Source organism: Erinaceus europaeus, chromosome 2, assembly GCF_950295315.1.
Source record: "Erinaceus europaeus chromosome 2, mEriEur2.1, whole genome shotgun sequence".
Classification (NCBI taxonomy): domain Eukaryota; kingdom Metazoa; phylum Chordata; class Mammalia; order Eulipotyphla; family Erinaceidae; genus Erinaceus; species Erinaceus europaeus.
The window spans coordinates 178,713,632-178,734,756 of NC_080163.1; the positions used below are offsets into that span (position 1 = coordinate 178,713,632).

The 21,125-nt window shown below is 42.4% G+C and overlaps 1 protein-coding gene across 9 annotated transcripts in view; it reads left to right on the forward strand.

Moving 5' to 3' along the window:
- The window catches only part of ZNF536 (zinc finger protein 536), a 594,001-nt gene that overhangs the window by 41,137 nt on the left and 531,739 nt on the right, over positions 1–21,125 (forward strand). The window lies entirely within an intron of this gene.

The window sequence follows — 21,125 nt, forward strand, 5'->3', positions numbered from 1 at the left end:
ACTGGGTCTCTACTTCTCCAAAAGTCTGGAATTCAGGATTGAGCCCAGCCTGTGCCTGCTTCTGACCACAGTTTCTGTGGAGTCAGCGGTGGGACTTATGGGGATTCCCTGTTCCTTTTATTAACTCACTGTTGAAGGAATCACCTATGCTGAGGAAAGAGGGGAATGAAAAATAATGGGGTGTGTGTGCATATCTGAGAAGGCCAAGATGTAAGGTAAATGCTAACATGAATGAAGGTATTATTTTCAACTCAGCAATTCCAGTTTTCTGCACACTTAGGTCTTTTCTGAATCACTTCTCCACTCAGTCCTATGTCAGAAATTAATATGTGCCAAACAAAATTTCAGCTTCCTATTCTGTTGCAGAAAGTCTCATACAGTGAGGGGTGTGTGTGTGTGTGTGTACTTATTTTCACTTATTTGTGGCTTAAAATCAGACCGTTTTGTTCACTGTTGTACCTCTCACCTAAGTTAAAGGCTTTCCTTCGGATATATCTAGAAAGAAACATCCTAGGCTGGGTTAGGCAAAGAGACATTCTTCTAGAAAGAACCCCCTAGGCTGAGTTAGGTCAAAATTCACTCTCTCTCTCTCTCTCTTTCTTTATACTCACTGAAAAACTGCAAGAACAAATGAGAATCACCAACAACCCAGAAGCACAGGGAAAAAAAACTTTCAGTTTTCAACTTCCAAGTTTGGCAGCCTCGTGAACTCGAAAGGTTAGCTATGAATAAGCATAATCAGATCTTTCTTTTTTGTCCATATTTAATTCAAATGAGACAGCTCTGTGTTGACTTCTAATACAGCAAGGCCACCCACCATGGTGGCGCTCCCAGCCAATGAAGCCGGCTGGCGCAAGCTTTCTTAAATGGTGTTAATCAGCCCGGAGAGGCTTGCCCTCTATCCCCATCAGTATTCTATAATTCAGATGTGCTGATAACCTGAAATTGAATGTGTCAGGATGCAGACATGTGAAGGGAAGGGGGAACTCCAGGCTAGAAGAGCCGGGTGGCTAGAAGACAGTGCCTGGGGGAGGGGGCTTCATACCCTACTCTTCTCTTTCCCAGCAACCACCCCCCCCACCTCCTTGGGTGTGTGAGTGTGTGCTATTGTTCCAGGCCAGGGACAAAATGGAAGGTTTCAAGTTCTGAAATATTTATAAGGGAAGCTATGGGTTTTGTATATGTTAAATGAATCAACAGACATTTTGGCTACTAAGGGGTGAATAGTAATTTGTGATTAATGTTTTAAGCTGTAGCTATTTTAAAACCTTTCTCTTACCCTCTCATATAGGGGACAGGGACACACACACACACACACACACACACACACACACACACACACACACACACACACACCAGTCTGGTGAGCACGTCTCACAGGAAAGTTTAACAAAAGAGTCGCTATTGTCACTGTCCCAGCCAGCAGCAGTGCAGCTGAGGGTCAGTTGCTATTTCTATTTTAAACCTTGATTTTTGCAAAGTTTGTCTTTTGACTGTTCTCATTCTAATCAGGCTTAGTTAAGGGATCTGCTCCAAACCAGACTGTGAGGACAGAGAAAGATAAGCCCGTGGGGATTAGACAAAAAGTTCGACTCCCTCCAACAATGGGTGTGTGTGTGTGTGTGTGTGTGTGTGTGTGTGTGTGTGTGAGAGAGAGAGAGAGAGAGAGAGAGAGAGAATAAGAGAGTGTCATCAGCTAGTGGTTGTTAAACAGTGAGTCCCCCAATTTCAAAATAGAATTTATTGTAGAGTTGTATGTTCATTGTGCTGTGCTGTATTTGGATTTGTATGTGATTTGTTCATAGTATTTTCAGGGTGGCACCTCCTCAGCCTCCTTCTGTGCTTATGACTGTGTGTGTTTCTGGGTGGTGGTGGTGGTGGTGGTAGTGGGGGGATGGCTAGTACCTTTCTATCAGTCCCATTCCAATATTTCCTAAATACTCAGTGCTATGTCCCAGCAGCCAGGGCCCTAGGTTTCCACCACTTTGCTTGTTGGTGTCTGGATTTGCTTAGATGCCATACTGTTTCTTCACCTCCACTGGATGCTCCTCCAGTTCCTATCTCCTACAGGGAAGGTTGAGGTAAAGTTTTCCCTGTGCAGTGCTCTTCATGGGGGGGGGGGCATTCATCACTTATGCTGGTTTGGGACATGTCTGTGTGTGCTTTGCCTCTCCTTCCTACCTCTTGGGGAGCAACTGGAGGATTGTCTTGGTGTTAAGGTGCCTTTTTGAACTCCCAGCTAGGCAGGTGCTAGGGGACCATGCATGAAGAGGTCGAATTTCTTGGCATGTGCTTCTCAAGGGCATTAGAGGTCTCCCACCACACCCAAAGGAAGGGAACATAGAAGAGATAGATGAGGAGTGGGCAAATCTAAGGAAGAAACACAAGTTTTCTTTTTATCTTGGCCTGGGCTGCAGGGACATAGGTTATGCTCTGCCATTTCAATAGCACTCTTCTTCAAAGCTCATAGATTCTCTCTTTACAAGGTGACTGTCAGAGTAAGGAGAAAGTTCTGGTTCACAGAGCCTCATCTCCATCTTCATCCCTCAGACTGATTGGCATCACCTGACACGCCATCCAAGAGGCCCAAACATGCTTCCCTGTGGCGTGGACCCAGTAGTGGCCTCCCCAAGGGAACCGCTTGGCATGTGTTTAATTATTCATTGGCATTCTCATCTATATCTCCCTGCCCCTTGATTGTTTTGCCTTTCCTTAAAAATATTTATTTGAAAGTCTGTGATCAAAGACTGAAAAATAAAATGAAGCAGGATATTAAAAAAAAATAAGGAAAGTTGCAATGTCAAGATCATTTTTATTAGAAAAGTTTACAAGATGAAGCCATGAGTTATTTATGTAAACTTCACATAGCAAGCACATGACACCCAACTGTGCTTCCGGTGAGTGATATTGGCTGGCATAACCTTGGCTTAAAATACCTTCAACTTAAGGCAGGACGAATTCATTCTAATTAAAATTAACTGATTTTTCTTGATCATATTTTAAGACACACACATATACACTCACACACATCTGTGCTCAGAATTGATAAAGAAAGAACCCTGGTTAAATAATCCACTTTTGTCTGACAACGGAATCCGTTATAGAGGTGCAAATATGCAGAAAGCTATTTGGAAATGCATCCTAGTAGTTGTCAGGTTTTATTATGCAGGAAGGTGTCATGTTTGTTACGAAGCTGAGTGCAGATGGCAGAGTGGAAGAAATGGATCACTAATTTTAACAATGATTAATGAACAGAGATAGAAAATGAATTACATTGGACTATTGGAGGCAAGAAATATTTTTGTGAAAATTTTGACTCATCTGCTGTGCTGTTCTCTGCAAATTATTTTCAGAAATTCTATATGTTGTCAACAGTTGACTGCATTTTCCATTACTGTCTATTTCTGTTCTTAAGTACTTTTGTGTTATTAGAGATACATAATTTCAAAATACCAATACATTCCTGATTACTTAGAGAAAATATATGTAACAGTGTGACTGTTCCATAGACGCCAGCCATAAAAGTCCTGTTTTATAATAATCTTTCATTCTTCCTCATTTTATCACTACATTAGGAATGTTTGATAAAAAGAAAGAGAGGGGGTGGGGATGCTTCTAGCACATACAGAATAAAGAAAAAAAATAGAAGGGAAGGTAGCAATAAAAATGTGGTCTGGTGGCTACTGTGGTTGGATGCTGCCAGGAGCCTTGACATTCTTTGTGTTCTCTTCCTGGCATCCTGGGAGGCAAGACCCTCACTCAACTCAATAGCACCCACTCATGGTCAGTGGTGCCCCCCAAGCCTGTCCTTAATGGGCATAGCCCCCAACTTTCTGTGACACTGTCTTCCTTCAGACACAGGAAGTTATCACCAGTTTTTGAAGTGGTCCCATAATTATTGATTTTTCACCTTCTTTTTCTGTCTCTCTGCTCCAATGATTCTGGCATTACCCAAGAGTCTTTTTTTTTGGGGGGGGGAGGGGGGTACACCTTCATGCTTGCAGAATTCCACTGCTCTAGGCAGACTCTTCTTCCAGAGAGACACCACACCACCTGTCATGTATGGTGCTCTTGTGTGGTGCCAGGGAGTCAAACTCTTAGAATATGGTAAAGTGGGAGTTGGGCAGTAGCGCAGCAGATTAGCGCACATGGTACAAAGCGCAAGGACCGGCATATGGATTTCGATTCGAGCCCCTGGCTCCCCACCTTCAGGGGAATCAATTCACAGGTGACGAAGCAGGTCTGCAGGTGTCTATCTTTCTCTCCCCCTCTCTGTCTTCCCCTCCTCTCTCCATTTCTCTCTGTCCTATCTAACAACAATGACAACAACAATAACTACAACAACAATAAAAAATAGGGCAAGAAAAGGGAAAAATAAATATAAAAAAAAGAATATGGCAAAGTGTGCATCTACCTTGTAGGCTATTTTCTGGTATCTGTTTTATTCTTTTAATCAACTTTGTCAGCGTGTGTGTGTGTGTGTGTGTGTGTGTGTGTGTGTGTGTGATAATATGTCTTCTCCAAATGGACTCAACTTATTTGTGATATCTGCTTCAGCAGATAGGCATGTCTCTGTGATTTTCCATATGGAAGAATGGATAGTTTAGAACTTTTCCCCTACCTCCTATCCTTTTATTTATTTCTTTTATTTTTTGATAAAGATATGATATTAGCCATCTTAAATAGGTTGGCATTAAGGTATCGTCTCTCCATGAGATCCTCTGTGACTGAGAAATAACCTACTGGTATTTAGATTCTATTGTGTAATTGGTAGGTACTCAGTTTGGTTCATTGGGAACCACATTAATGGTAACATAAGTCAGTTTCACAGCCCTTCAGGATACCTGTTACTTCAGGGGTACACCCAGTCCATTTTTCACCCCATACTGCTCAATCCTTGGTTTGGAGATGAATCTATATGAAAATGTTATAGTTTAGTCTCTGTGCTATTCTGACAGCTCCTCAGCCTTTCCTAAGGATGGAGTCCCCTCAAGAAGAGGATATGGGGGCACACCTTGACTCAGTAAAAACAGTGTCTAGGTCCTGGCTTCCACACTTAGCTCAGCTGCCTCCTGAAAGCTGCCGGGTGTCTGAACAAATGGACGATCTGTAACGACTTCCTTCTCCTGCAAACGAGCTTTCCAAGTTTCCAACTTGACTGTTTTATTTATGCTCTTGACCTGTAAAAACAAGCAGGCTGTTTAAAAAGCAAAAAAGTACTTCCCATGATTAGAGTACTTAGAGTTGAAATAAATTGCAGAATGAAGAGGACATTCCTCGTCACTCCACTCGAACGTGTTGGGGAGGTTTTGCTTCTTGGGGATCATTTGTGCTTCCCTCGTTGAGGCTCCCCAGTCTAGGGTCTGAGATTCTGGCACTCCCACCCCCATACCTTTCCTTGCTTTAGGTGGTAAGAATAATCCTAGTGAACATTTTAAACCTGTTTGTGATGGTTCTAAGTCAAGTAGTTTGTATATAATTATGATCCTGGTGGGAAAACACTTTGGAAAAACAACTAGTGATACAATATGAGTCCTGCTCATGTTACATAGAATATGCTAAACACCAAGGAAACACACACAGTCTTTAGTGAACAAGGTAGGGGGGGCTCCAGGGAGCCAATTTAGAAATGTGACCTAAGGCAAACATGGCTCTTTGCATCTCTCTCTTTTGACTTATGCGTGGAGTAGCAGTGATCTCTGGAGTTCTCAGTCAGCCCAGCCTGGGCAGCTGGGTGTCAGGAAAGGGGCATGCTGGGAAATTATGACACATTGGAGGCCCATGCAGAAGAGGCCAGGTGGATGGGGACAGTGGTCACTGGCCTGACACTCAGCTTGGTGCTTCACCTGGGATCTTTTAACAGAGTAGGACACAGAGGGAGGGATAGAATGTAGTTAAGGAGGAAGAGAGAAGGCTGCTGTTCATGCATAGGGAGGTCAGGAGAAATAAAAAAGAAATTGTAGATGATCCACTTAAGAGTCAAGTGACTCCTACATATAGAGCTGTCTCTATGATTCATGGTTTGGGTTGCTTTTGAGGTTGTAAGTCAGGTGGATGGATGATCTATAGGAGTAATTTGAGGGTACTTAAGATTTAGACATTGTTCCAATGTTAAGAAATGAACTGATGTTCAGGTTAGTGGTTAGTACTTTTTCTAGTATGGACACCTCTGGATCACTCAACCTGCACACATTGATGTCTGTAAATCTGACTTCTTGTATGAACTCGTGAGAAGATGTGCCAAGAAACCCAGACCAGAACTGGGAAGATAACACAATGGTTATGCAAAAATTTTCATCCCCTAGGCTTTCAAGTCCCAGGTTCAATCCCATGTACCACCATAATCCAGAGCTCAGAAGTGCTGTGGAAAAAAAAAAAAGCCCAGACTAACCTCTGGACCGCCACATGGCTATTTGTGGGGCAACTGACTCCATCTTTCTCTTGAAGGGAAGTGAAAGGCAGTGGGTTCTAGTTCTAGATCTTTTTGGCTTTCATAGAGGGTGCTGTTATTTCCCACAGCTGTTACCAGGTTTTTGTTTTTGTTTTTTTTTGGTTTGTTTCATTCGTTTGTTTCACTTATATGTTTCACCTTTATACTGACCTGAACTAAGGAGTAAAATGGCTTCAAATTTTATTTTTAAAATAGGGTTTTCATTGGAAGGATATATCCACATCGACAGATAGGCACTCACACCACCCACACCGTTGGCTACAGTTGTTGGCATTTCCAGACTCTATATTTGATTTGTTGACACCCATACATGTAAACAAAAGACCCTCCTTCCTACTATTTGCACAGATGCCAATTTCTAGACAGATGCTGTGAGCATGCCTTTTTAGCCTGCCACCCCTAAGAATATACATTTAAGGTAGGCCAGGCAGAGTACTCATCACAAAATGGTCTATAGCATGAGCTGGAGAATATTCAAGATGTCTGTCATCTTTCTATTACCTCAGGTAAATAACTGATTGACCTTTTTGGGGCTCTGATACTTTACTAATCAGAACCTGAAATCTGTATAACAACACTTCATTTACTTGATAGACAAAAGAACAATTGCACTTGAAGTAATGTGATTTCTAAATAGACACTGCCTGTCAAAAATAAATGCATTAGAAGTAAAATGTAGCTCAAGGAGACAATTAGCAAACAGAGGTGACACCGTAAACAGGTGCACCCATTATTCCCAAAGCTTGTGGCAATATATTCGCGTCTTTTAGAGTGATGGAAGATCATGTGACGGTTTGGTGAATTATCTATCGGTATCATCTGACTGATGAAGCCGCTGCTGTTGCAGATCATTTAAAAATGCATCTCACAAATTACATGGTAGCTGGGAAAAAAAATGCAGGTTTTTTTTCTTTTAAAGAACAATGCTTTTCTAAAGCTATGTGTGTTAGCTTGCCTAATTTTTTTCTTTGAAAGGATGGAGACCATTTCATTATGCTGGGTATACAGTCGGTTAAGGTTGTGCAAATTCATTACAATGTTTGTTAATGTATAAAACATTTTCCATTCGGGTTTTAGTGACAGTGGATTTTTTTTTTTTTTCATAATGTGCTGTTTCTGGAACATCTGCCATCCCTTGTTACCTGTGGGCAGAGGAGAGAGCATATACTCTTTCTAAGAATGCTTATAAAATCTCTTCCAAAATGGAAAGCTCGCAAGACAAGAGAATAAAGATCTCCCCACCTCCACCCCCCCTTTTTTTTTTGCAAATGGTTAGGTTTGAATTTTCTGGAATAGAAACTATATCATGAGGCCAGCAAGGGAGCTTGCCACTAGCTGCTACTAGGCCAGGCCAGGAAAGCAATAGACTTCTGTGAATCCTGTTTTAACACACCCTGCAGTGATCTCTGTCTTTTTAAAAAGAAATGTTTTTTTTTTTTAGTTTATTTCTTGAAAATATTTTTATTTCTTGTCAATCATTATTAAATCACTAATGAGATAAATTAAAAATACTTTTATTTATTCATTTTGGATAAAGCTAGAAATTGAGTGGGGGGATAGAGATAGATAGATAGGTTGACCTACAGCACTGCTTCACTGCTTGTGAAGCTTCTTCCGAGAGGACTAGGGCCTTGAACCTGTAGCCTTGTGCATTTTAACACATGTGCTTTATTAAGGGTGCTTGTTTACTTTTTCATATGTATCACAGGAGGGTGAAATCATTTGGTAATTATCTTTCACTTCCTTACCTAGTTCATTTAGCATAATCACCTTGAGTTTTCCTCATTGTATCTCCAAAGGCACAATTTCATCTTTTTAATAGCAGAGTAGTATTTCATTGAGTGTATATCCCCTAGTTTCTTTACCAATGCTCATAGCCAGGTCTGTCTATGGGACTGAAGTTGATTTCCTGGTTTAGCTGTTGTGAATAATGTTGCCATGAATAGAGAAATGGAAACATCCTCTCAAATGAATATTTTAAAAATCCTTCGGGTATATTACATTTTCCCCTCTGGGCTATAGCATGAGGGACTCCTGAGGGATCCATAGCTTTCCCAGTTGCTACTTCTAATTGGGGAGACAGCATAATGGTTTTTGCAAAGACTTTCATGCAACACCTTCATATGCCAGAGCTGAACAGTGCTTTGGTCTCTCTATCTCTCTCTTCCATAACATATATATATATATAGATGGGGAGGTGTATTCAGTGTGGAAGTACACCACCCCTTCAATATAAATAAATATATATATATAGTTATTTCCAAATCATTCTGCCCTCGATTTTTCTTTTCTTTTTTTTTTTGCATTTTTTTTTTTTTTTAGTTTTTTCCCCTTTTGTTGCCATTGTTGTTTTTCACTGTTGTAGTTATTATTGTTGTTATTGATGTCATCATTGTTGGATAGGACAGAGAGAAATGGAGAGAGGAGGGAAAGACAGGGAGGGAGAAAGAAAGACAGACACCCGCTGACCTGCTTCACCTTCTGTGAAGCTACTCCCCTGCAGGTGGGGAGCTGGAAGCTTGAACCGGGATCCTTAAGCCGGTCCTTGCACTTTGCGTCACGTGCACTTAACCTGCTGCACTACCACCCGACTCCCAAACCCTCCATATGTCTGCAACATTTTGATGACATCCTGTGCCTATATAGTCTGTTGTAATGTCTTTGACACCCTCCATATTACTACAGGTGTCTGTACATCTCATTAATGTCAATACTCTCTAGGGCATTCAGTGTCTGCCTAGGAGGTGGCAGAAGCAGGGAAGGTACTCTTGGGCAGTGGGAACAGTAAGAGACGCTCCTTCCTTGCTGTTTGAGGAGAAGACCTTTAAGAAGGGGCCAGGCTGAGCTAAACGCAGTTTGAATCACAGCCGGTCCATTCTGTGAATGGAACCATGGAGAACAACAGTGAAAACTCACATGGAAGTTAGGGAACTCTGAATGGGGCTCTTCCAGCCATTGGGATCTGTGCCGAGCTCCAAGTGAAGAACTTGAAGAACTGCCCAAGCAGCCTCTCTGGAAAATTTTTGGAAATTGTCTCATCTGAGAAATGGCAGCCAGAAGGCTTCTGAAGAATCATGTATCTCTAAACACTAGAGAGATTTCCTGACTTGCAGAAGTGGAAATACTCTAGCCAGAAGGGTTTGTTAGGCTTCCTCCAAGTTCTTTCCCTGATCTCTGTCTTCTTTCTGTTTGATTTTTAGAGTCATTTTAAGATATGCAAGAAAATCAGTCAGGAAGTGCTGACTTTCCTCTGCTTGTTATTTGTTTGTTTGTTTATTTATTTATTCATTCTTGTTGTTATTGTTGCCTCCAGGGGTTTGGTGGGTGCTTGGTGTCAGCACTACAAATTCACTGCTTCCGGTGGCCATTTCCCCCCCCCCCGCCCATTTTATTCCACACGACAGAATAACTGAGAGAGGAAGGGGAGATAGAAATGGAGAGAGAGGGAGTCTGGGGTAGCAGGATCCTGGTTTGAGCTCCCCACCTGCAGGGGGTCGCTTCACAAGCAGTGAAGCAGGTCTGTAGGTGTCTGTCTTTCTCTCCCCTCTCTGTCTTTCCCTCCTCTCTTCATTTCTCTCTGTCTTATCCAACAATGATGACATCAGTAACTACAACAATAAAAAAACAAGGGCAACAAAAGGGAATAAATAAATATTAAAAAAAAAAAGGAAAGGGAGAGAGAAAGATAGATACCTGCAGATCTGCTTCACTGCTCATGAAGTGTTATTGCAGCTGGTGGGGAGAGGGGCCTCAAACCCAGATCCTTGTGCAGGTCCTTCTGTATTGTACTATGTGTCCTTAACGGCGTGTGCCACTGCTGGGACCTTGCCTTTTTTTTTTTAATTAACACTTTATTTCAATTCTTACAGTTTTTGAAAAACTATTTATTTTTCATGATGGAGACAGAGTATAGAGATAAAGATACCAGAGCATTACTTACCTTTATGATAGTGTTGGGGATTGAACCTGGGATTTTGGGGGGCCTCAGCCATACAAAGCCTATACTCTAATATATTGAGTTATCTCTCCAGCCCATGTTTACTATAATTGATGAACCAACCATAAGGTATTGTTTACTAATGCCCATAGTGCACATTAAAGGGCCACCTTTTGTTTGCTATGTATTTTAAGGATATGAACAAATGCAACATACCATTTTCTGCAATTGTAATTTCATATAGGTTAATTTCCCTGGCCTGAAAGTTCCAGTGTTACACTAATTCAACTTTCTTGCCTGTTGAACCTTTTAAAAAATTTATTTTATTTTCTCTCTCCATTGTTTTACCTTTTCCAGAAAGTCCTAGGAATATGTAATCTTTTCAAATCATACTGTATGTTGTCTTTTAAGATTGGTTTATTTTACTTGGTAATATGCACTTATAGCTTTGCCATGATATTTTATGGTTTGATAGTTCATTTCCTTTTATTACTGAGTAATATTCTATCATCTGGAGGGGAGGTACCACATTTTATCCATTCTCTTATATATATATATATATATATATATATATATATATATATACATACATATATATATTTTATTTATTGGGGGTTAATGGTTTACAATCAACAACAAAATGCAGTAGTTTGTACATATGTAACATTTCTCAGTTTTCCAAATTCAACCCCTTCTAGATCCTCCTATGCCATCATGTTCTAGGACCTGAACCCCCACCCCTATCTTTTTAAAAATATTTATTTATTATTGAGTAGAGACAGAGAGAAATAGAGAGGAGGGGGGATAGAGAGGGAGAGAGACAAAGAGACACTTGTAGCACTGCTTCACCACTTGTGAAGCTTTCCCCTTGCAGGTGGGACCAGGGCCTTGAACCTGTATCCTTGCGCACTGAAATGTATGTGCTTAACCAGATGCGTCACCACCTAACCCCTATAATCTTTTACTTTGGTGTCATACACCACATGCAGTCCATGTTCTGCTTTGTGTTTTCTTATTTTTCAACTTTTTAAAATTAGTGATTTAATAATGATTGACAAGATTGTGGGATAAGAGGGGTATAGTTCCATACAATTCCTACCACCAGAGTGCCATATTCCACCCCCCCCCCAATGGAAGCTTCCCTAATTTTTATCCCTCTGGGAGTATGGACCAAAGAGCTCTATGGGGTGCAGAAGGTGGGAAGGTCTGGCTTCTGTAATTGTTAATTCTTTTTCTGCTAAACATGGGCTTTGGCAGGTAGTTCTTTTCTGCTTCTTTTCTTTTTAAAAATTTTTTATTTATAAAAAGGAAACATTGACTAAACCATAGGATAAGAGGGGTACAACTCCACACAATTCTTACCAACAGAACTCTGTATCCCATCCCCTCCCCTGATAGCTTTCTTATTTTTTAACCCTCTGGGAGTATGGACCCAAGGTCATTGTGGGATGCAGAAAGCTTCTGTAATTGCTTCCCCGCTGAACATGGGTGTTGACAGGTTGATCCATACTCCCAGCCTGTCTCTCTCTTTCCCTAGTGGGGAAGGGCTCTGGGGAAGTGGAGCTCCAGGACACATTGGTGGGGTTGTCTGTCCAGGGAAGTCTGGTTGGCATCATGCTACCATCTGGAACCTGGTGGCTGAAAAGAAAATTAACATACCAAGCCCAACAAATTGTTGACCAGTCGTGGACCTAAAGCTGTTTCAGCTTCTGTCTATGGGTGAGATAATTCCATATTCAAAATTCTCTTTATGACTTACCTCACTTAACATGATTCCTTCAGGCTCCATCCAAGATTGTCGTCAAAGTTCACGGTGCCAGTATGCCGGGCTAGCTTCGCAGTGGGAGACAGATGACCAAAAACTCATGGCTGAGCTGAGAACGCAGTTAAATCTTTATTCATGAGCAGGCAAGCAGTCCAACAACCTAATCATAACACGATCCTTTCCTGCCTTTTTCTCCTCAGGCGGCAGAGTCAGGAACCCAGGAAGTATATAGGATAGGGGGCGGGGAGAAGAGAGAAGCCCAAAAAGGCAAAGACTAAACCAAAATCTCCTGGAGGCAGGGGAAGTGAGACCAAACCAATGTAACAGAATGACCATGTAAATAGACCACAACGTCAAGCAATGTAACAGAAGGGATCCCAGAAGCAGAACTAGAAGCATACCAACACAAGATGAGGTGAAGCCACCATTTTAATAGCTGAGTGGTATTCCATTTTGTGATATATATATATATATCACAACTTTCTCAGTCACTCATCTGTTTGTCCCATGTTTTAGCAATGATGAATAAAACTGCTAAAACGATCTTTGTGAAGGTTCTTGTGTAGATCTGAGTTTTCATCTCCTGGGAGTGACTATCAAGAAGCATTACTTTTAGAGAGTACTGTCAGAATATGTTCGGCTTTGTGTGTTCCAAAATGAATATACCATTTTTGCATTTATTTCCATCATCAGAGAATGAGAGTTCCTGTTGCTCCTCATCAACACTTAGTGGTTATAGGTGTTTTGGGTTTTAGTCCATCCAAATAGGTGTGTAGTAATATCCTGTTGTTTTAGTTTGCAATTCCCAAAGGACCTTTGATAAATAACATCTTTTCATATGTTCATCAGTATATATATATATATTCCTAGTTGAGGTGTCCCTTTTGGTTCTCTCTCTCTCTCTCTTTCTAATTTGACTCTATTTCCTGTTGTTGAGTTCTAGGAGTTCTTTACATATGTTAGATACAAATCTTACTAGTTATGTGCGTTGCCAATATTTTCACCTAGTATTATTCTTTCCTTTCTTTAGCACTTCCCCTTTTTAACACCTGTGGGAATTCAGCCACCTTAGTCAGTGGCCTAAATTCTCCTATGGCCCTGTAGTACCTATTTACATGTGGGACATGATGTTTGGGTACATGACATCAGATAAGACACACAGAGTATGTTTACAACTCTTTCATGAACTCATACATGTGCATGCACACACACAGAGAAAAGAATAGAAAGGAAGAGACTCAAAAAATCAATTGTAATCACATCAGTAAGCAGAATTAGGAATTGTTCTTTTCTCCTTTGCAGTATCTTGTATGTTCCAAATTTTCTACACATAAGCAAATAGTGCCTGAATACCTAACTTATAAAACTAAAAGTAAATGAACTAGAACAAAACAAATTTGTAAAGGAGACTCCACAATGTTTCAGTTAGAACTTTTATTTTGACTTAAGAGAATACCTGTGGAACCAAAATTTCAAATGATATCGATGATAGTACATTTGCTCTCTTCTCCTGCCATTGAAAACAAGTAAATTTTTATTTTGGCCAAATTCATCTGTCAGAATGACCCAATTTTTTTTTTTTTTTTTTTGCTCAGCTCTAAATTGGCACTGCCCACTATGAACCTAATGAAAGTTGCAAATGGAAGCCGAGTGTGCCATTTAAAATTTTCTGAAAGCCTTATGAAGTGAGAAAAAAAAAACAAAATAAAAAACAAACAAAAAAGAAAACCAGGTAAAATTAATTGAAGACTATCTCTTGGTTAATTCACTTTAACTAAAATGTTACCATTTTCACATACAAAATGTAAGGACAGTTAGAAGTCAAATAAATAGAAATGAAAAAAAAAGATTTTTTTCCCCAAGTATGATGAAGATTTTATGCATCTGGTACTTCTCAGGACGGCATGTTCTGGGGGCTCAGTAACTGCATGCAGCCAGTGACCACTGAATTGGACATTACAACTCTGTGTGGTGCTCGAATATTCAAGCAGAATTTGCCAAGTAGAGAATCTGAATGGCAGCATCACCTGCAGGAAGTGCAGATGAAATAGAAACCAAGTCCTTTGTGCATTCCAGTTATCTCACATTTCTTCTTTCAGATAAGCTGCTTCGAAGACGAAGATAGCTTGTGATGTGAAGAACTTAGTTATTCCATATAAAGGGATAATTCTTTTTAGCTCACTAGCAAACCTTTACTGTTGTCTGGGTTTTTTTTTTTTTTTTTTTTTCTTCTTCTTCTTCTTTTGAAGAAGAAAGTCTGTTTCTGGCTCCCAGAGTTGTCATTCTGAGGAGTCTGAGCTGGTGGGAATCTGCATTTCTGGGAGTGGCGTAGGACTCAGACGCAGGTGGGGCAAAGGCATTGGGCAGAACCTGCCTGGCATTGATCTAAGAGAAAATGGACTCCAGAGAGAACTCCGGTTTCCACGATAGATGTGGTAAAGTCCTAGGACTCCATCCGTGTGGCAACTTGGCACCCATCAGCTTGGTAACAGGCTTGAGCCTTGTGGGAAATATGTGCGTCTAGTCTGTGCCTTATGTCTTAGCAACACAGGCCCTCAGGATCTGGTAATAGGTTTTCCTCCTCCACCTTAGGACAAAGAGCAGGAGTCCTCAAGCAGAATGGTGTCCAGGTCCATGTGTGCTAAGGACACAGCCATGGGGCACTGGATATTTCTGACCAGTGCACAGTAGGCAAGTTTGGCTGCCTCAGAGATGGGGGCAGGGTGTAGGGGGAGTGCTGTAGTCCCATGTGGGGAGACAGTGCAGCACAGTGGCTTCAGTCTGGGGTCAGACATGGCTCCCCCAGCCATGAAGCATTCATCTCAGACCAAGTTATTTCATACTGAGTGCCTCAGTTTCCCCTGAATAAACAGACACACCAATAACCTAACAGTAGACTAATAACCACTAACCTCATTGAGTTGGTGGGAGGATGAAGTAAGACAGCATGGGTTGGTACTTGGACTCTGTTTTGTCGAGTTGTCACTCTAAGATCAGGGATGGCATGGCCAATGAACAAGTCTCTTTAGAAATGGTGCATATAAGGGGGCTGTGCATTGGTGTACCTGGTTTACTGCATATACCACAGTACAGAAGGACCCAGGTTCAAGACTCCAATCCCCACTTGCAAGGAAAAAGCTTCACAAGTTGCAAAGCAGTGCTGCAGGTGTTTCTTTTTCCCCACTCCCTCTCTATCTCCCCCTTCCTTCTCAATTTCTCTCTGCCTCTATCTAATAAATAAATAATTTAAAAAATGGTGTGTGTTGCGTGTGTGCCTGTGTGCGTGCATGTGTGTGTGTGTGTGTGCAATTCTGACCATTTCCTGGATGATACTTATTAGACTCCAGTCTCCCTCTCTCCTTCCTATGCCACTAGCCTTGACTAAGTTATGGAACAAGAATATCTACTCTCTTCCTTCACTTTCCCTCTTTCTTTTTCTCCTTCCCAGGGCTGTTTTGACTATGAATTAATTGTAGGTTGGGGGACTTGCAAGTAAAAAAAAAAATCAAAGCCAATAAACTTCAAAAGGAAGGGGAGGACCAGGGCCACCAGGGGAGTGGATGGGCCTGCCCCAGCTCCTGTGGCTGCAGGGTGGGAGGGGTTTCCCTTTATTTCTTCAAAGGGGACACCAAGTGTTTCAGATTGTCACTTAAAATCTCAGAGGCAAAACTTTAGAAATCTGGGTAAGAGGCAACGGTTTCCAAAACAGCTATTTTTATCTTTTGCCAGCAAGCTGGAGCCGAGTGGAACATATAAAGTTAAACTTGGAATTTCTTGGCAAGGGTTAATAATCAATGTAGATCTCCTAACAAAGGAGATGCTGCCTTATTATACTGGGAAATTTTTTTTTTTCTTAACTGTCAGTGAAGCAGTACTAATTATTACTCCAGTGTAAATGAGGTCATTTCCTATTAAGAGAACAAAATGCTTAGCCTCGCCTTGCCAATTCATACCAACTATTTTTCACACATACTCAGCTTTTTAGTTTTTTTTTTTAAATTTTGATAAAATCCATTCATTTGTATTAGAAAAGTGTAAACCATTGCAATAATAGTTGCCCATGATTACCCAGATGAGCTTTTGTAATGTGTGGGTTGTTTGAATACCATGTGTTAGCTATGGAACAATTAGGCAGCTGAATGGATCTTTAAAACAATCAGATACTTTTATCTCACTGAAAAAATACATTCCTTGGATGTGTCCTGTTAAGCCGTAAATTCCCGGGAACATTAAACTCACGTTGTGAGGAGAACTTTTGGATATATGTTGATCAAGGACAAAAAGACATCCAAATATCTTGTCTTCATGTTTTCTTTTTTTTTTTTTTTGTGCAAGCAAAAAGATTTAAGGAATATTGTAGCAAACAAAGGGTAATTGTTTTAGCCCAGATGTTGCTTTTGCACAACAAGCAGGTTACAATGTTCCCACAGAGCTGATGAGCCCAATCAGGGAAATGATTAAAAATTGATTTTGTCCCTGTAATTACAGTATGTAAACTACTTAGCTTGGATTGCAAAGGAAGTGATTTTCTAATTACGTATATACTCTGGTGTCTAATGATTGGTTTTTTGAAGTAATGAAGAGAGAGCACTAACGACTCCTTGGTGTTCTGTTGTTTAAGAAAGACCATCTTTAGAGTAAGCAGCAACAGACAAAGAGTTTAAATTGAATTTTCAACACTGTTAATGTGCACATGGATTTGTTTATTAAAGAGACAGGGAAGTAATTTGATTGGCTCTGCATATCTTGCCTTCTTCTTCTTCTTGTTCTTCGCCTTTTTCAGGTGAAAGCATGTAAAAATATAAGCACTGGTGGGTGAGTGGCTGGCAGGAGCCTCTCCTCTCCTCTCTCATCAGCCCACTGCTAGGAGTCTTACTGGGGTGGGGGCTCAGGTTCCTGATAGCGGCAGCGGCTGCTGTCTGTGTGTCCTAAGAGTATTTTGATCCAACAGGTATCAAATAGATTCTTTGTCCAAGTTGCTGTGCTTCTTGAATAAAAGAGGAGGCTTCCTTTATCAAGCGTGTCTGGGCAGCCCAATGTGATCTGTGTTGAGTCACTTAAGCCATGTCCTGTGATGCTGAGCTCTGCGGCTGCCCCTCCCCCCCGCCATGCATGTGAACACACACAGGCTTACACAATCACACACTCACACAGGTGTTACCTCGAGCTAAGAGGCCTGTCGGCAGCTATTCTAGACCCTGTGGGTTGTGCTGCGGGGGTTTAGGACAGACCAACTTGAGTTCTGAGTGCTCATGCTCTTCTTTGAGACACTTTTTGGTGGTTGAATAACAGTCCCTCTAACAGCTCCTCTGGCAGAAGCTAGAAGAGGTGAATTTCTTGGGTCTTGGAGATGGCTCACCTGGTAGAGCAAACACTGAACTGCATACAAGGACTCGAGTTTGGGTCCCTGGTTACCACATAGGAGCACCTGGACTGGGGAAATTTGAGGAGCAGTGCAGTGGAGCAGTACTTTGGAGTCTTTCTTTCTCTCTCTCTCTCTCCCTCCCTCTCTATCTCTTTCCCTTTCTGTCTCACCCTCTATTTTACAAAAAAAAAAAAAAAAAAGTTCAGCAGGAGTGGAGGGATCTTTTAGCCATAGAATCCTAGCCATCACCCTTCTTCTTCTAGCGTTTGCCCTTCTTCCGTAGCCAGTCAACAGCGTCAGGTTGAGCCTGATGTAAAGTTTCGAGACCTCCTTTGAATCCGGAGAGGTGGCAGTCGTTGACTATGTGGGTCATAGTCTGTCTGTAGCTGCAGGGGCAGTTCGGGTCGTCTCTGGCTCCCCAGCGATGGAACATAGCGGTGCACCAGCCATGGCCTGTTCGATAGCGATTGAGGAGGGCCCAATCATAACGTGCTAGGTCAAAGCCGGGTTGATGGCAAAATAAAAATTGTAGAGGCTGACTTTCTCAGTGGGTATGAGGTAACCCTCAGGAAGTGGCTTTGAGTGGCTTTTGAGAGCAAATATGTGAAGAAATGAGAGATCAGGAGACAACCGAAGGGACAGTTAGCATAATGGTTATGCAAAAGACTTTTATGCCTGAGGCTCTGAGCTTGCAGGTTCAGTCCCCAGCACTACCACAAGCCAGAGCTGAGAAGGGCTTTGGTATAAAAAACCAATTAGTAAATAAGTACAATAAAAATTAAAATAAAATTTTGCTTAGCTTTTGTTATTTTCTAAAGAAAGGAAGGAAGGAAGAAAGAAAGAAAGAGAGAGAGAGAAAGAAAGAAAGGAAAGGCAGCATGCTAATTTCCCTAGAGGAAGGTCCTGTCACATGATGTACACCGAGAATCTCAGGAGTAGGCGAAGAGAGGGAAATGTGGACCTTTATTGTGGTTTTGAGAGAAAGGCAACTCCATAAAGGGTGACAAGCTGGGATTGGCTGGTTTGGGCCATCTTGGCAGGCTTGGGGCCCAGGGACTGCCCCCAGTTGACTGGTGTGTGATCCCAGGGTGATAGAGGCAGGGAGTCATGGGCCCCAGTCTGTGAAGGAGGTGGTGTGGAAGGGGCATCGGCAGGGGCATCGGGGCCAGTGAATTTGTTGTAAAAGGTGTGCCCCTGGGAAGAGCAGTTCCTGCAGGGGTAGCAGAACCCCAGAGGGCAAAGCATGGAACACACCTGGCTACTCCAGCTGTTCCCAGTGGCCATTTATTTTTTTCTTCTTTTGATAAAAGGTGATGCAGAGAGGGAAGGGAGAGACACCCGCAGCGCTACTTCACCACTCAGAAAGATTCCCCCTGTGGGTGGGGACTGAGGGCTTGCATTCGGGTCCTCACACATGGTAACATATTCACTACATCCAGTGTAACACAAACACACACACACATGCATACACATGCACGCACACATGTGCACCTGGTTTCTGGAGCTCTTTGCCCTCATGAGCTGGTGGTTAACGATGGTAGTCTGAGGTCCTGACTGTGGATGGGGCAGCGGGGCTGTCAGTGGAAGTTGGGGGAGGGTGCTATTCCAGATATTAAAATGTGCTGCCTGTGGAAGTGACTGTTTCAGTGGGGTGGTTATTACCTCTGCACCTTTGATTTATGCCATGTTTTTTACTGTCTAACCCCTCCCATCCTTTTTCTGATCTGTTGGTAACTGTGCCAAGCTGGCCTTTTGGACAAATAGCCAGGTGGCCTCTGGTTGGCCCTCACAGTGTGGGGGCCTTGTGGGAGGCAAAGGTGAAAGAAGATATATAATGGAGAGAGAGAGAGAGAGAGAGAGAGAGAGAGAGAGAGAGAGAGAGACCTGCAATACTGTTTCACTATTCCTAAAGCTTTCCCCTGCAGATGGAGACAAGGAGCTTGAACTTGGGTCCTTGCACATTGTTACACGTGTGCTTAACCAGATGCATCACTACTCAGCCCCAACTAGCATGGTCTGTTAATGCAAATTCCCTGCTACTCTAGCCAGCAGGTTATTTGGAGATTGAGCTACCTTGGAGTAGAGGAAGTCACCTTTAGGTAGCCCCCTGCCCCATTTATTGCAGAGAGCACTCTAGAGTTCATAGCCCCCAAAATAGCCACTGGGATTGTGTTGGGACCTGGAGTGAGCACAGTACAAAACTGAGGGCCCAGAGCTGCCAACTGTGTCCCCAGTGGTGACAGTGGTGATGTTTTGAGCTGTAATCAGTGGTGTGAAGCCGAGGATGAGAAGGTGGGACTTCCCCCATGAAGTGTCTCTGTCATTGGAATCTGCAAAAGCTCTGGAGTGAACAGCCTCTGGGGAATAGTTGTAGACTTTTGCAAACCATGAGCCTGGCTATAAAAATCTGAGTCTGTCCCTTACCTCCTGCCACCTTCTCTGAAGTAAGGTTTCTTGTGAGCACAGACGGTCTTTGAGGAGCCAGTCAGGGGCTGGAGTCAGTTGCTTCCAGTGCTGGGACAGGACCACAGAAAACATAAGCAGAGAAATTTGCTTATTCCTTTTCAAGGTTTTTTATGATTTAAAATTAATTAATTAATTACTTTTATTTAGCATGGAGTCAGAGAGAAATTGAGAGGGAAGGGGGAAATAGAAAGGAGAGAGAGAGAGAGAGAGAGAGAGAGAGAGAGAGAGAGAGAGAGAGAGCTGTAGCAGTGCTTTACCATTTGTGAAGCTCCCCGCCCCATAGGTGGTGACTGGGGGCTTGAACCCAGGCTCTTGTACATTGTGACATGTGCGCTTAACCATGTTATCTTTGAATAGAGATGGAGAAAATTGGGGAGGGGAGAGGGAGATAGAGAGGGAGCAAGAGTGAGATCTACAACACTGCTTTACCAATCTTGAAGTGTCCCACCTTGCAAGTGGGGCCCAGTGACTTGAATCCAGGCCCTTGCACACTACTACATGTACTGTACACTTTACAGGGTGAGCCACCACCCTTTGCTCCCTCTCTAGGCTTTCTATTTACCATAATGGCTATTGCAGGTGTTTAGTGCCTGCATGACTCCACTGCTCCCAAGGGCCTTTTTTTTTTTCCTCCAGACAGAGTGAGAGGAAGAGGAAGAGGGAGAGGGGGAGGGGGAGGGGGAGGGGGAGGGGGAGGGGGAGGGGGAGGGAGAGGGAGAGGGAGAGGGAGAGAGAGAGAGAGAGAAAGAAGAGAAGAGAAGAGAAAGGAAGGGAAGGGGAGAGGAGAGGAGAGGAGAGGAGAGGAGAGAGGAGAGGGAAGAGAGAGCAAGGAGGAGAGACAATATTGTACCACCCTATCACTGTGAAGCTTCCCCTTTGTAACTGTTTCCAAGTGATGGCCTGGGCATTAACCTGGGTCCTTGCACAAAGTAATGTGTGTGCTCTACCAGGTGAGACATCTACTACCTCCTCCATCTCAAGGTTTTAATAACTGAATGTTGAATAATCTGATGGAGAAAAGAGGAACTCCAAGGGAGAGGGAGAGAGAGAGAAGAGACAGACTGACTTGGAGCTTCTTTCCTTATTGGACATGGCTGATATGTGAACTTTTGCTTTACATCTTGAGTTGGGCAAGTAAAGA